Here is a 15825-nt window from a genome sequence, read left to right on the forward strand (position 1 = left end):
GGATTCAAATTGTGATAAGAAAGCTTTGAGAGGAGTGGGTAACACATTAAGTGAGTTTTCAATACATGTCCGGAAACAATTAGGAGGAATATAAACCAATAGAGGAAATTTTAAAGCGTAAAAGGGGTAACCGCTGCGGAGAGTTTGTAACCAATATGGTATGTAACCGCAAACCCTTGTGAATGTAAAGTTGGCTAGATTCTTGGAATAAGAACGCCATGTATACCTGCCGAGACTCTCTGGAAGGCGGGGCAGTTGTTAAGCAGATTCCGATTGAGATGAAGGCAGATATCCACCTGCAGACACTCCGGAAAACTCTTTGAAACCTGTATGAACAGAACCATATGTTTGCCTGTTTGTTATTCGAAAATTAATATTTTATAAAAAAAACATATGTTTAGAATTTTAACACGCTTACTGTAAGTAAAGATATATTTTACAATAAATTATAGACATAACGTTGCTTATCAACCAATTAAGATTTAAGTTAATAGGATTTAACAATCTGCAAGTGCAATTTTAAAATTCTCATTTATTTTTCTGATCCTCAAAAAATATTTAACAATTTTAGAGATAAATGCGCCGAAACGGACCACTAAGAACTAAAGAATACATATGAGGCAAATTTAGAGGGGTTAATACCACGTCCGGCTAATAGGGTTGGACATCCTATATGAGGACGTTTAAAGGAACATCACCACCGCTTACTCGAAGTTTTAAATTAACATTATGGGGTGGGCGGTTTTAAAATTCGCACGTTAAGACATCTTTTTCGGAGTGGGCGGAGGTAAATTGTAAATACTCCGCCCTCTAATCCCCACACAACTAAACGACCTCTCTGCACTTATAAATCATTTCTTTTAATAAAAAAGTAAGCTCCCCATACTGTGTTCATGTCGATTTCATCAAAGACTTATCAATATACATATATATGTATATTGATAAGTCTTTGATTTCATTGGTATACGCCGACGTATGCTTGAAGCTCTCTTGTAGACGCGAAGCGAGGTTTTTGGGCAGATGGTGAAAATTGATAAACTCTTTGATGCTATGGGTTTTATAATGGTATTCGTCCGATCCCAGATACACTCTCATCATAATCGAGCTACCGTTGCCAAAGATAGCGGCGCTTAGAAGAGCTGTTATGAGAGGCAAAAATAGTGTTTATAAAAAATATCGTTTCCAAATATAGTATTTCAAAGATTTTTTTTTTGAAAATAGTGTTCCGAGAAATAGTGTTTCTAAGGAGCTAAACCACTTAATATTTTTGCAGGTTCTGATTCAGATAGGCATCGTATTGGGCAAAGTATAAAAATAAGATTAACACGTGCCTAACAAAAGAACTTTTATTTTTTTTTAAATCTAAATAAATTACAAAAAGCACTAAAACTGAAAATGATGTAGTCATTAAGTAAATTTGGCCGCCGCGGAACGCACGCTTAAAGTTTTAGCATTCTGTTGATTTTGAACAAATGGTAAAATTGAAGACAATTATGACACAATATGTGTATGATTTATGACTTGTTTATTACACAATACTATTGTTGATGGCATGTAACAAATATGTGATTCAACGAGTTTGTTTCCTAACACATACGTTAACCGGTTTGAATTAAAGCAATATACAAAGATTACGTAACATTAGTTAATGTAATGTTCTACTGTATATCATATAAGAATAAAATGATCTCTAAATGTATGAACCATTCTGTGACAAAATAGGATATTTTTTACAGATATAATGCGAATAAAATAGCTCTGTATTAAACATGAGGTAGGCTCTACGTAAACGGGGTTTAGTGAATTCACGCTGTCCTACTTAACTGGGTGTTCGCAAACAAGACAGTTCCTTTAAAAGGGAAAATGCCATGAAAGCGTTAAAAGTAACCAGATCAGCCTGTGCAGTCAAATTCCATTAAGCCCCATATTCCCAGAACGAGGCTCAAAGGTAAATATGGATCAAATAGAATCTTACAGCCAAGCAACATAGCAAAAATGGAGAATATCTTCTCGGCGTTGGTGTTTGGGGAGACGTTGCCGATCCCTATACTGGTGAGGGAGGTGTTCGTAAAGTACAGAGCCGTTATGTAGTACGTCTTGACGCTGGGGCCGCTGTCAGTGACGTACGGCTCGTGGATATTGGTCGCAAGCTTTTCTAGCCAACCTGCGACAAACCGCAAATGTGAGAGCGACCGAAACATGTTCACGGACAATTACATGTACTTAATGAGAGCAACCACAAATGTTTACAACTTTCCCAAAAAAAGAAATAAAAACGACCACCAATGTTCAAAAGGATATGAAAAAAACTGGGCATAATGCATGTGCGTAAAGTGTCGTCCCAGATTAGCCTGTGCAGTCCGCACAGACTAATCAGGGACGACACTTTCCGCTTTAATGGCATTTTTTTGTTTAAAGGAAGTCTCTTTTGACCGAAAATCTAGTTTAAGCGGAAAGTGTCGTCCCTGATTAGTCTGTGCGGACTGCACAGGCTAATCTGGGACGACACTTTGCGCACATGTATTATGCCCAGTTTTTACAAAAAAAGACACATTTGATCCACGCTCTGAGCAAACGATTTTAATGCATGTGCTTAACGTACCGTCCCAGATAAATCAGTGAAGTCCGCACAGGCTGATAGAAGATGTGCTTAACGTACCGTCCCAGATAAGCCTGTATAGTCCGCACAGGTTGAAAGGAGACAACGTGTTCCACTGTAATTGTATTTCTCGTTTAAAGAAAGTCTCTTGTGAGCGAAAATCCAGTTTAGGCGGAAAGTTTTGTCCTGTAAACGAAACATGTTAAGCGGAAAGTGTCGTTCCTGATTAGCCTGTGCGGTCTGCACGGGCTGATCTGTGACGACACTTTAAGCACTTTCATTAAACTCCCTTTTCACAGATCAAGACCCATATATATTATAACGCAAAGTTTCATTCAATTTAATATCCCACGACATCTATTGATTTCACTCATACTATAAGATTCCTTAATCGGGTTCTTTAAGCATTACGTATCGCGTCAATAATTATCTAAACGCTAGAATCGATTTATCTAGAAAATCATGGGAAAAGGCGAGTTAATTAATTAATATTCACGTTTGCCCCTTTGATTAATGTGCTCACTGACAAAATCGCGCGCAGAAAATAAATACACAGTCAATATCTGTTTGTTAAATACTAATGTTGGCACCATACTGCCTCCTACCAAGAATATTAGAGGTTGTAATTACATATCGGTTAAGGAATGATCTTCGTTCTGGGAAAACCGGGCTTAATGCGTGGGCGTATAGTGTCGTTCCCTATTAGCCTGTGCAGTCCGCAGTAGAGCCAGTGAAGCCGAAACTTTCCGCCTAAACTGCTTTTAGATAATAAGAGACTTCCTCTAAACGAAACATTCCATAAAATACGAAATCTAGGACGATATTTCACGCAATTGCATTAAAGGTAACCTTCAGGAACAATATCAAGTTACTTTGAACAAGATTGCATCATAGTATAGTTGCATGTAACCAAATAAAATACGGAAAAATCCGACGTTTTACTTGTTAATAAACAACGAATTACGTTTTTTCTTCAAACATTAGGATGAGCGACAATTTATCTATTTGCATTTAATTTATGTGAAGCATATTCTGATTATTATATGGTAGTATATAACAGTTAAGGCTAGATTGCACTTTACCGGTACGCAGCTGTTTACCATTATCGACAAAGCGGGAGTTTGGGGGCGGTAGCCCCCGACACTACTGTTAGGAAATATATAGGATAAAAAGGTGTATTAGCTGTTGCGTTTGGTGTTATGTGTTAGGTGTTGCGGGTAAGAATTAGGGTACGCTTTTCCGTTCTTTTTTACGTACCGGTAAAGTGCAATTGCCCCAACAGTTAAAGAACATACAAAAAGTGTGGTAATTTTCGCAAAATAACGTAGCGTTTTAAGCATAACTACATTTTAATAAATCTCAATTGGCAAAAGTGTCGTCATAAATTATAGCCACTCAGTTGTAACCACTTTGCTTTAAAATAATAAACCCAAATAACTTCGTTTTCTATTTGAATGACACGAGCCAGACATTGACATATTCGGCTGAAACGCGCAAGAGAAAAATGCTGGAAGCAGACTCGTATTAATATTCCGCATAAATTGGATTTTCACTAGCAGGAGACTTACTTTAAATGCAAAATATTTTAAAGCGCAAAGTGTCGCCTCTGATAAGCCGTTTCGGATAACACAGGCTTTTCTGTGACGACACTTTACGCACATTCATTAAATTCCGTTTTTCACTGAGTGCGGCCCAATCATAACTTGTTTATTTTACAGTACAAATATACACGCAAACGATAACTTGTTTATTTTACAGTACAAATATACACGCAAACGAAGTTATAGTTTAATTGTGTTAACTGTTTTATAATTTGGCTTTTATAGCAATATTTTAATGTTTGCGAATATATTTGTTTCACTGATGTAAAGTATATTGATTCTGTTCGCGAATTCATTATCCCATGATGTTGTTAAAAAATATATACCCGGTAGTCGAACAAGTGCGATTGTAAGTTATTTGCAAGGTTTGACATTGTCCGAAAATAAACCAGTATGAAATGCATACTTTATGTATCAAGTTAGCAGTTCTGTTTAGTATACAAGTACAATTGAGCCGCGATCTGAGAAAATGGGGCTTAATGCATGTGCGCAATGTTTCGTCCCAGATTAGCCTGTTTAGTTCGTACAAGCAAACCAGGGAGGCCACTTTACACTTTTATGGAAACTTTAGTTGAAAGGAATCTCTTCTACACGAAAATCAAGTATATGAAGAAAGTGCGAACTGCACAGATTAAACTTGAACAAAACTTTAAGTTCATGCAGAAAGCCCCGTTTTTTCCAGAAAGAGGCTAAATTGCATCGTGATTGAATACAATCGCCGGACTTAAGTCTCTGCGAAAGAGCCTAACAAAAAACCGTCCCAAGGTTAAATTAGTGTATAACGGATATTATATATATGTCAGCTGTCCAGTCGACCTGAAGACAGCGATTTAATACTGACAATTATTCGGTATTACGTACGGAACGAGTCTAGAATAATTGATGCAGCAAACAGCGAATTCCGTTGAGGGATTTCTACGTCGACACATGGGAGAATGACCGCCAGAGACATATTTTTCAATTGAATGAATATGGTTTGTTCGTGTTCAGTTGGTAAAATGTTTTGAGTTACACAGTTCAACTTTTAGAAAATTGGCATGAAATACGTTTACAATAACTAAACATGTACTTAGAAAACCATACTGTTTTTAATAGTCATAACTAATTACAACAGCAAGTACAAAGATTAAATAAAATATTTCTGTCCCGGGATTCGAATCCTAGCCCAGTGTAAGCAAAAGATAATACGCTACCACTGAGATACGCTGCCTTTTATATTCATTACCGAATTATAAACCGTATTTTTGGACTACACGCATTCTTTAAATAATCGAGTAACGCGTTACAAGCGATTTATTATTTTATTATTTTGCCGATTTCGAATCACGAGTATAATAAAACACTATATTAAACAGTTTTTTTAGACATCAGTATTCTTTCGCTTTATTAAATATTATGTATGTGTTTTTTTTACTCATGACAAAAATTTCTTCATTTTACAAAACCGTGAACAAGTGCCCTTAAAGGGGCCGTCCAACAGATAAAGCGTCGTGCGACGCGAAACAATATGTGTGGTATCTACGAGGCTTGCTTAAATAGCTACAAAATTCACCTGTTTTAAGCACGAGTATTAATCGTCGAGTGGTCTACGCGGGAGTTTTTTTACTCCAGGACTTCAGGGGTCAGTGGTTCGACCCCTGTTGAGGGTTACTTTTTTTCCTTTTTTTAAATTGTAGTTTTTTACCGGAAATTTTAAGTTCAAATGTTTAAATTGTTCAATATAAAGCATTTAAAACATTTAATGACAAGATTCAATGCATGCCAAATTCTGTTGGACTGCCCCTCTAAAATTAGATGTTAAAATATGTTTGAATGCTTACAAACACAAGACTAAAAGAAACATTTTTAAATATGTCTGATAAATAAAAAATAAGGTAAGTGATATTTTAGTTTACTGACCAATAACAACATGATTTTATTCTACATGTATATCGTAACATCAGGAACAATATTTGCCAATTCAACATTTACTTTCGATCGGGTGACAGAGTTTTTTACTCGTGGAAATTATTCTTTGTCTTTATTTGTGGACACACATTGTTTCGTTTTCTCGAATAAATAAAAATTCGCTTCCGCTCACTTGACGGGGGCCTTTATTAACGTGACGGGAGACCTAATTAACGTGACGGGAACCCTAATTAACGTGACGGGGGCCCTAATTAACGTGACGGGAGCCCTAATTAACGTGACGGGTTTCCAATTCGCTGCTTAGGCTGCAGCCACGAGTTTCCGGCAAGTAGATCCGCCACCAATTTAATTTCTGGAGAATCGATCTTAACTTTATCAAGACGATCGGGTTTAAATTTTGACAAAACAATGAAAGTTCTCAATCACGCTTTTCCGTAATAATTGTCAGAGATTTTTGACGGTTTCTGGTTGAAGCAAAGTCGATGATTAATGTAAAAGAGGGCACATTGACACATGTCGATCATGAACCACTTATTATGGTGTTGCTATCAGTTTCCATGGAAACCTTTGTCAACCTCTGTCCTGGGTGTTTCAGATTCGCAAAGTTTTGTTTTAGTTATGATATTTGTAAGAAAACAGTAATACTGAACATTTACCATGCTCTAAAATAGCCATTATATGCATCTTTTGAATATTAAAAGGGCCGAAAATTATAAAGCGTTGCAATGCGAAACGAATTAATAATATGGAGAGTTCTGTTGTTGCCGTTGTATTTTGGGAAACTTCAAGGATTGCTTATATAAAGTATAAAATACATCAGATGGTATATACAGAAGGATGGCCGAGTGGTCTAAGTCACAGACTTTTTTCTCCAGGAGTCCAGGGGTCAGTGGTTCGAGCCCTGCTAACGGTTACCTTTTTTTTTTCTTAAATTTTATTATTGATTTTTTTACTGGAGCATTTTATATCAAATGTTTACATTTATCAATATAAAGCATTTAATGACAAACTTCGTAACATGCCAAATTCTGTGAAAAGGCCAATGTTTCAGAGATTACATGAACTCGTTTGAAAAGAGCATCAGTTTAAATCAAAGGGAACACTATTTATTTCGTAAGAAATGCATTTTATTATGGCAATGCTCGAAAGCGCGAAGTAGTTGTTGGTGTGGGTGTTCGTTGTGGTGGGGAGGGGCGGGGTGTGGTCGTGGTGGTTTTTGCTGTGGTGGTAAAATTGATGCTGGAGGTGGTTTGAATAAGAACAGGGGGTGATGGTTGTGCTGGTGGTTGGGAGGGTGGTGGTAGTGATGGTGATAATGGTGGAGGTGGTTTTTGTCGATAGCGGTGGACGTTGTTGTGGTGGCTGTTGAGATGCGGTGGTGGTTGTGGAAGTGTGGAAGTTGTTGTGGTGATATCAGAAGCGGGGGAGGTAATTGAGTTTGTGGCGGTTCTAGCTTTGGGCGGGTAGGGGTGGGGTAGGTGATGGTTGTTGTGGTTATAGTGGTGATGCTATAGTTGTGGTGGTGGTGAAGTTGCGGTGTGTTGGTGGTGTGGTTGAGTCGGTGGACGTGATGGGGTTAGTTGTGGTGGCAACTGATGTTGGAGTCGTAGTTAGCGGCTATTTTAGTGATGGTGGTTGTGATGGTTGAGTCAATGCCCCAAGAATGCGTTCAGCTCACGTTGTTAAAAGGGCTTAAGACGAGTTGGGGTCGAGTTTTCAGTGTGTGTAATTGATGTTTTATCTGGTTGTGTAATTGTTTTTTTTCAAAACATTTTGTAAAAAAAATGACATTTAACAATTTATATAATATAAAGAAGTTACAACGATGTTTTGCAAAGATTGGCCTCTGTCAGGTTTTTCGTGATTAATTGATGTTTGTAAAAAGCGAACATTTGATGTAAGAGAGGCTATCGTAGTGCGCTTACGAAGTCATTAATGCGAAGTGCTTTCCCATGTTATCATTTATAAGTTTGAAATCTGCATAATTGCGTGCAACACAGGAAAACGAGACATTTGAATACAAGCATGCACCATATATTAATATGTTTTGCAAATTATGTTTGTGATCAATTATATTACGCTTAAAAAGAAATATGTTCGCAAAATTAAATGTTTGTGTCGGAACCTCATGACCAAATTTCCGCAGACAATGGCGGACAAGCGTTGAGCGTCGAGTAAAAAAACAGCAAAACAAACATATACAATCACGCACAGAAAAAAAGAAAGTTTACTTCTGGTACGGCATGCTCATTCAAACCACCGACCATCACCCATACATAAAGACCCAGTGATAGTGTTATAGGAGGTTTTGTGTGACGTCACAAGAGGGGTTTTCCGTTACTAAAAATAGATTGGCCGTCAACTTCTTGATCGCGGCCAATTACATTGTATCAGAGTAAAGGTCGTCGGAAGACTTAATACTTACAACTTCACAAAACAAAACGATAAATACCCGTATTCTTTTTAAAATAAGAATTTAATTAAAGGTATTTCAAAAATAATAAAACATATAATAATTTGAATATTATTATTAGTGGTGTGGATGCGATCGTGTTATTTTTCATCCGCGATTGAAATTTAGTGTAAGGGGTTCATTGAATCAGTTATAAAACAAAGCCCTAAAATAGCTCAATACATTTCAATCTTAAAATGTATTTTTAATTTTCTTTTACATTGAATGAATTTTCGTTTCGTTAACATTGAATGAAAATATTAATAAATTTAAGCATTCAAATTGAAAAAACACCTGCATATTTTGCAAATTGAACTGTCTTTGCATGTACACGTATATTGAAAACTCGTCTGTAGTGATAATGATCGATACAAATCTAGCATTTTATGATACCATTAATCTACACATTTAATTTATTTAACGCAAGTATTTTATATCCCTATAATGACCAAACGCGATTGCTTGTTTTCATGATGATGTTTCGAACACTGCAGTAACGCACGATCTTTACACATTATAGCAGAGTTTACATTTGCAGGTACCCGTTAAATACGTTGTGTAGCAGTAAATGTGTTCAATATTTTAATTGTATAGTTATTAAACACGTTATTATTATGTTTAAACTGGCTAATATATATATACTGACTAGTTCCTAGCTGTTAATCCATTTCGGACAAATGTCTATTTTTAAATATGTTCAAATATTTTATTAAAGCAACTGTTAAGTTTTGACTTAATATGTCGAGAGATGACATGGAGGTATCATAAATTGTGTTTAATTACCAGACACATGTGGTTTATGCAGAGACCCCATACAGAGTCATACAAGTATAGATCCCTGGGTTTATGACACACTGTTTTCTTAGTAATTGTCTGGACAGTATCCGATCATATCGAGATAATTGGTTTGTGATAAAGAAAGGGGCAATTAAACACTGGGTTCAAACGCTGAAACAAAGAGTGTCAAAATTGGTGTGAACAATTAAATAAAAAACATTAACATTTATCAAGAGGATTAAGTTAATCTGTAACAAGGTAAGTTTTTACAGACAAATATGTTCAAATCAGTTTCTATATGTTGACTACATAAAATCAACCAATGTGTTGTTTGTTTTCGTCCTCATTTGTGTTCGTTCAATGGATTCAAATTAATTTGAAAGAATTTCAATTTCTGAGTATTTTTTGTTCTTCAAAAGGGTCGCGAATATGTTTGTAACCTTATCACGATGCGCTTCATCAATGCAAACAATAGCAGAATGGCCGCAGTTTTGACGGCCAAAATTTGAGCATGCGCAAACGTGACGTCATTATCGGAATCCCCAAAACCTCCTATACGTCTCCTATCTTTTGTCAAAACAAAAAGACGAACGTTGATTTCACAAAAATTATAACAAATATCAGAGATAATATGTTTGCACTGAGCATGGACTAACAAATGCAAAAAAAATTAATACAACGTGAATTAATTTATACAATTCGTATCGGAAACTACATTAACCAATGTTGGACCGATTTGACTTGGACCGATTTGACCGGCAGTACGCCGGGAGAAACGGTCCAAATTTGGAACATTAAGTGCTTGTCTAATGACTCTCTGGGAAAACGGCGTTTAGTGCATGTGCGTAAATTGTCGTCCAAGGTAAGTCTGTGCAGTCTGCACAATTGAACCACAGACGGCCTTTCTGGATTTTCGTTTAGAAGATAGTTCCTTTAAAGGAAAAAATCCATAAAGGCGGATTTAACGGACATGCATTAAACCCAGAATCCATAAAGGCGGACTGAACGGACATGCATTAAACCCAGTTTTCACAGAGAGAGGCTCATCAAGTAATTTTATTTGAATCCAGTCAATACTTTCTGAGATATGTGAATCCAGTCAATACTTTCTGAGATATGTGAATCCAGTAAATACTTTCTGAGTTATGTGAATCCAGTCAATACTTTCTGAGTTATGTGAATCCACTCAATAATTTCTGAGTTTTGTGAATCCAGTCAATACTTTCTCTGTTATTTGAATCCAGTCAATACTTTCTGAATTATGTGAATCTAGTCAATACTTTATGAGCTATGTGAATCCAGTCAGTACTTTCTGAGTTATGTGAATCCACTCAATACTTTCTGAGTTATGTGAATCCAGTCAATACGTTCTGAGTTATGTGAATCCAGTCAATACTTTCTGAATTATTTGAATTTAATCAATACTTTCTGAGTTATGTGAATCCAGTCAATACTTTCTGAGTTATGTTCCGCACAAGAAGCGGGATACTCTCTAACGGGAAACGATGCTATTACTTTAAGCCTTCTTTCAGCTGAATTAAAATGGAAATATTTCAAGTGCAAATTGTAAGCTCTCATTTTGGAACAATACATATGAGCTGTGCTCTGTGAAAAAGGGCTTGAATGCATGTGCGTAAAGTTTTGTCCCAGATTAGCTTATGCTGTCCGCACAGGCTAATCAGGGACGCCACTTTCTGCTTTTATTGTATTTTCAGTTTAAAGAATCTCTTCTAAACAAAAATCCAGTTTAGGCGGAAAGTGTCGTCCCTGATTAGTCTATGTGGACTTCATTGGCTAATCTGGGACGAAACTTTAAGCACAGTTATTTAACTCCTTTTTTACAGAACACAGCCCAATTCTTTTTAGATTGGGATTGGAACCAAATAATTTATGTATATGATAAGGCATAAAATATGCGCTTGATGTAAAGTTTTTCAGTTTAGGTTTATTATATAAATAAAGAAATAAATAAATAAATAAAAAAAAAAATATATATATATATATATATATATATATATATATATATATATATATATATATATATCTATATATATATATATATATATATATATATATATATATATATATATAGCAAAACCGGACGTGTTTGTGTTGTCCGCGTCATTAGAAATAATGACGTCATTTCCTGTCAAGAAAGATGACGCAATTGTGCGAAAGCATCTCGCTGCTGTATTCATTTTCGTCTGACATTTTCGTATAAATTGTATTTATACCTGTGATAAAATATTTACCACATAACCAGCAACATAAAGTAAAATATCTCTTTAATATTAGTTTTTATTGAGATCAGAATTAAAGAAATTACGCCGTATTGCCGCTCTTTATGTCAAACTGTCGTTGTGCCTCTTTTATTAAATACAAAAATATCCTATTTAATTTTACAACGTGTAGACCATAATAATAGAAAACATAATATCGTAGACAATTTAAATTACAAACTTAATAAAAAAATGATAGAACATAATATCTATATAACTCACAATTTGCCCTGGTGCTCATAAATTATATAATAAAGCTTAGATCTGGGAAAACACGGTTTCATGCATGTGCGTTAAGTTTCGTCCCAGATAAGCCTGTGTAGTCATGCTTATCAGGGGCGACACTTCCTGATTTTATAGTATTTTTTGTTGAAAATAAGTATTTTATTATCTTAACTCAAATCAAGTTACGATGGAAAGTGACGTCCCTGATAGTTTGCGCACTTGCATTAAGACCCCTTTTCCCAGAGCGCGGCTCGATTTAATATAGAAAAATGGGAAAAGGTAACCTAGCACTGGCAGTAAAAATGGGGCTCATTTACAGGTCAGATTTGGAATCTCTGCTGTAAAATGAGATTTTAAATGAATTAAAGGAAGGCAAATGCTGTAATAAAAAGAACATGCATAAACGGTAGTGGTTTCCCTTGTTTGAACCATGCTAAATCCTTAAAATGCCTATTTCCAGTAACTGTGACCTTCACCTGTGACCTTGACCTTTGATCTAGTGACCTCAAAATCAATAGGGGTCATCTGCGAGTCATGATCAATGTACCTATGAAGTTTCATGATCCTAGCCCCAAGCGTTCTTAAGTTATCATCCGGAAACCACCTGGACGGACCGACCGACCTACCGACCGACCGACATGAGCAAAGCAATATACCCCCTCTTCTTCGAAGGGGGGCATAAAAATATCATAAAGGTGGAAAGTATCGCCCAACATTAGGATGTGCGGACTGCACAGGCTAATCTCTGTCACGATTTATTACGTACATGCGTTTAAGGGGCCTTTTCAAAGAATTTGGAAAGTATTGAAGTTTTTCATTAAATGCTTTACATTGATAAAAATGTTAACATTTGATCTAAAAAGCTCCAGTAAAAAACAACAAGAATACAATTAAAAAAAAGGAAAAAGTTACCTTCATCTGAATCACTGAACCCTGGAGTAAAAGTCTATAGCTTAGACCACTCGGCCATCCGTGCTGATACAATTAGTGATTTATTTTATGCGTTATATAAGCAATCCTCGTAGTGTCCCAAAACTAACGACAACAACAGAACTCTCCAAATCATTTAATTGTTTGGTGTTGCAACACTTTATCATTTTGCAGATTTTTAAATCGTCAAAAGATGTATGTAACGGATATTTTAGAGCATGGTAAATGTTCAGTATTACTGTTCCCTCACAATATGATAACTACAATGAAAATTTGAATCTGAATATTTTGTTTTAATATTGTCAATTTACCGACACGTGATCAGGTCCCTTTAAGCCCTGTTTACCCGGAGCAAAACTCATATATTAACCCATTTATGCCTAGCGTCTAGAAAAAAGGCTTGGCAAACAGCGTAGACCCAGATGAGACGCCGCATGATGTGGCGCCTCATCACGGTCTGCGCTTTTTTCTTAAAGGAATTTCTGTAAGCAATATTCTAAATATGGAAATAAATATACTAGACATCCCTACTTTTGGAAATACATTGATCCAATTTAGAAGGATGTGATAGTCCATAAATTGGTTAAAGTCCCTGCCCATTCAGACTTCAAACAAACTTTACAGAAATCGCTTCTAATGGACATGATACCGTTTTCATAACATTAAAACACGTACTGATCAAACAACAAGATGGCGTGAAAGGCACAAATTCGCTCACCTCACAAAGACATAGGGAACTGACATGTTCTTTGCAGCCCAAGATAGCATTAGAACAAATGTTGTGACCAAGTATCAAGAAAAGTGAACTATAAATGTAACTTTTAGAGTGCTAACAAGTTTTTTGCCATATAAGGATAAATGCCCCGGACCCTAGCGTTCATGTTTTTCAACCAACCAGAACCATTTAGAGTTTTAACAAGGCAAATGTTGACGCTGCACAACGCAAGCCGGACTAAAGACGATCGCAAAAGCTCATCATAAGCACAGTGTGCCCAGGTGAGCTAAAAAAGGCTAGAAAATTACCAATTGCGAAGTTTCTAGTAAAGATCTCTCAATAAGCATTTTTCTGATTTTTATTGATATTTCTTGTTTCTATTCATGCGACAGCTGATGACGCTTCTGGAGTAGATCGAGTAACTACACGGAGTTCGTACCCTGCGTATAAATGGATATATATTCGTTTAGCACCAAGCGCTTATAAACACAAACATAACTAAATGTACTACTTAAAAATGAAAGAATTTTCAGTGACTAAGTGTCATATCCATCAATCGGAAAGTATGTTTTTTTCGCATGGATTTTTTTATCGGTGTACATGTGCTTTAAAATACTGTTGATATGATACTGACACATCAGTACATAAGAACAGAAGTAACTATGCGTATGTCTAAATTTAAATGTAACTAGCTGGTCTGTCTTTAATGTCTGTAATCTTTGTCCGTCTGTCTGCTTGTTGTACTGTCCAACTGTCCTTAAACATGATCTTATATTTCGCAGTGACTCAGTGGGAATGGTGTCGGCCTAGCGTTCGTCATATCTCTCTCAAGGACACAATAAATAAACTAAAAACAGCGGAGTGCTAGTGGTCTTTGCGTTGATAATTGAAAAAGGAGATTTGGACCACGTAAATACAACTCAGAAAAAAAAGGGTTCTGGTTTTATTTATCGCCTTAACATGATTTGATTCCACATACAATCTCTAATGAGGATATAGCTTAGGGAACTGTCGTCATTTTGATTTTTATCAACTTTTAAATGAGCCGCGCTGTCAGAAAAAGGGACGTAATGCATGTGCGTTAAGTGTCGTCCCAGATAAGCCCGTGTAATCATAACATTCTAACGGTAATCACCGACGACACTTTCAGAAACTTATTTTCGATAAAACGATACTTCTTGGTAATGAAAAATACATTAAAGCAATAACTGTCGTCCTAAATTAGCATGTGCGGACTGCCAATCTGGGACAACACTTAACCAACATGCATTAAGTCACATTTTCTCAGAATGCGGCTCAATGGGCTGAATGACCGACATAAAAGGACACGTATTAAGTGTTAAAACATGGTTCTTTGAATGGTATACAAAATATATAGTATTATACATAAATGTGTATATACATTGAATAAAATGTATAGAAAATCCACAAAAACTAATTTGACTGCACGGTATTTAAAAAAAAAAAGAATAGGCATTTCGTAAACATGAAGTGAGTATATACAAATCTTATGATATGGGTTTCGTTAAAAATTACTATGCTTGATTGTACTATATATTTATCACGACGTTAATTCTATTTCCAGTATTTCAATTTAAGTATATACTTCATCGTGAGAAGACCTTACCTATTTAAAATACCTTTCTAGATTAGAATAACATATTATTTTCTAAATCTAAATGTACATGTTAATTTTCATTTAAAAAAAAGGATGTTAACCCTTTGCATTCTGGGAAATTTGTCGTCTGCTAAAATGTCGTCTGCTGAATTTCTAAAATAAGCATTTTCTTCGATTTTTTTTCAAAGAATACTATCAGAATAGCAAACAGTTTGGATCCTGATGAGACACAACCTTCTGTGGCGTCTCATCTGGATCCAAACTGTTTGCACAGGCCTTCAAAATTCGGTTCCCGCACTGAAAGGGTTAAGATTTTGTTTTTCTGTGTTGGTACTCCTGACATAAATATCCTGCAGTATTTTTCCGACGAAACAATTGATAACATTTTAGTTAACAATATATCGTTTATTTTTTATTTTAAACCTAAGCTGAAGTACTTTAGTTGTTGACATTTACAAAACAGATTTATATGCGGAATATTACGCTAGTCAATTGTTCCAAGAGTTTGTATCAATCGAGTGACTTGTGTAATGACGTATCACACGAAATGCGAGCCTCGAGTGTGACACGAAATAGCACAAGCAATGAGACTGATACAGTTTTACTAGAGCCAACAGCGTAGTAACATCATTAAATAGTATAGCGCTCATAAGTATGTGCTATTACTATGATTATTCACATGAGTGAAATAATACATTGAATACAAGTTTAATATCAACTA

The sequence above is a fragment of the Dreissena polymorpha genome, chromosome 1 (assembly GCF_020536995.1).
Source record: "Dreissena polymorpha isolate Duluth1 chromosome 1, UMN_Dpol_1.0, whole genome shotgun sequence".
Lineage (NCBI taxonomy): Eukaryota > Metazoa > Mollusca > Bivalvia > Myida > Dreissenidae > Dreissena > Dreissena polymorpha.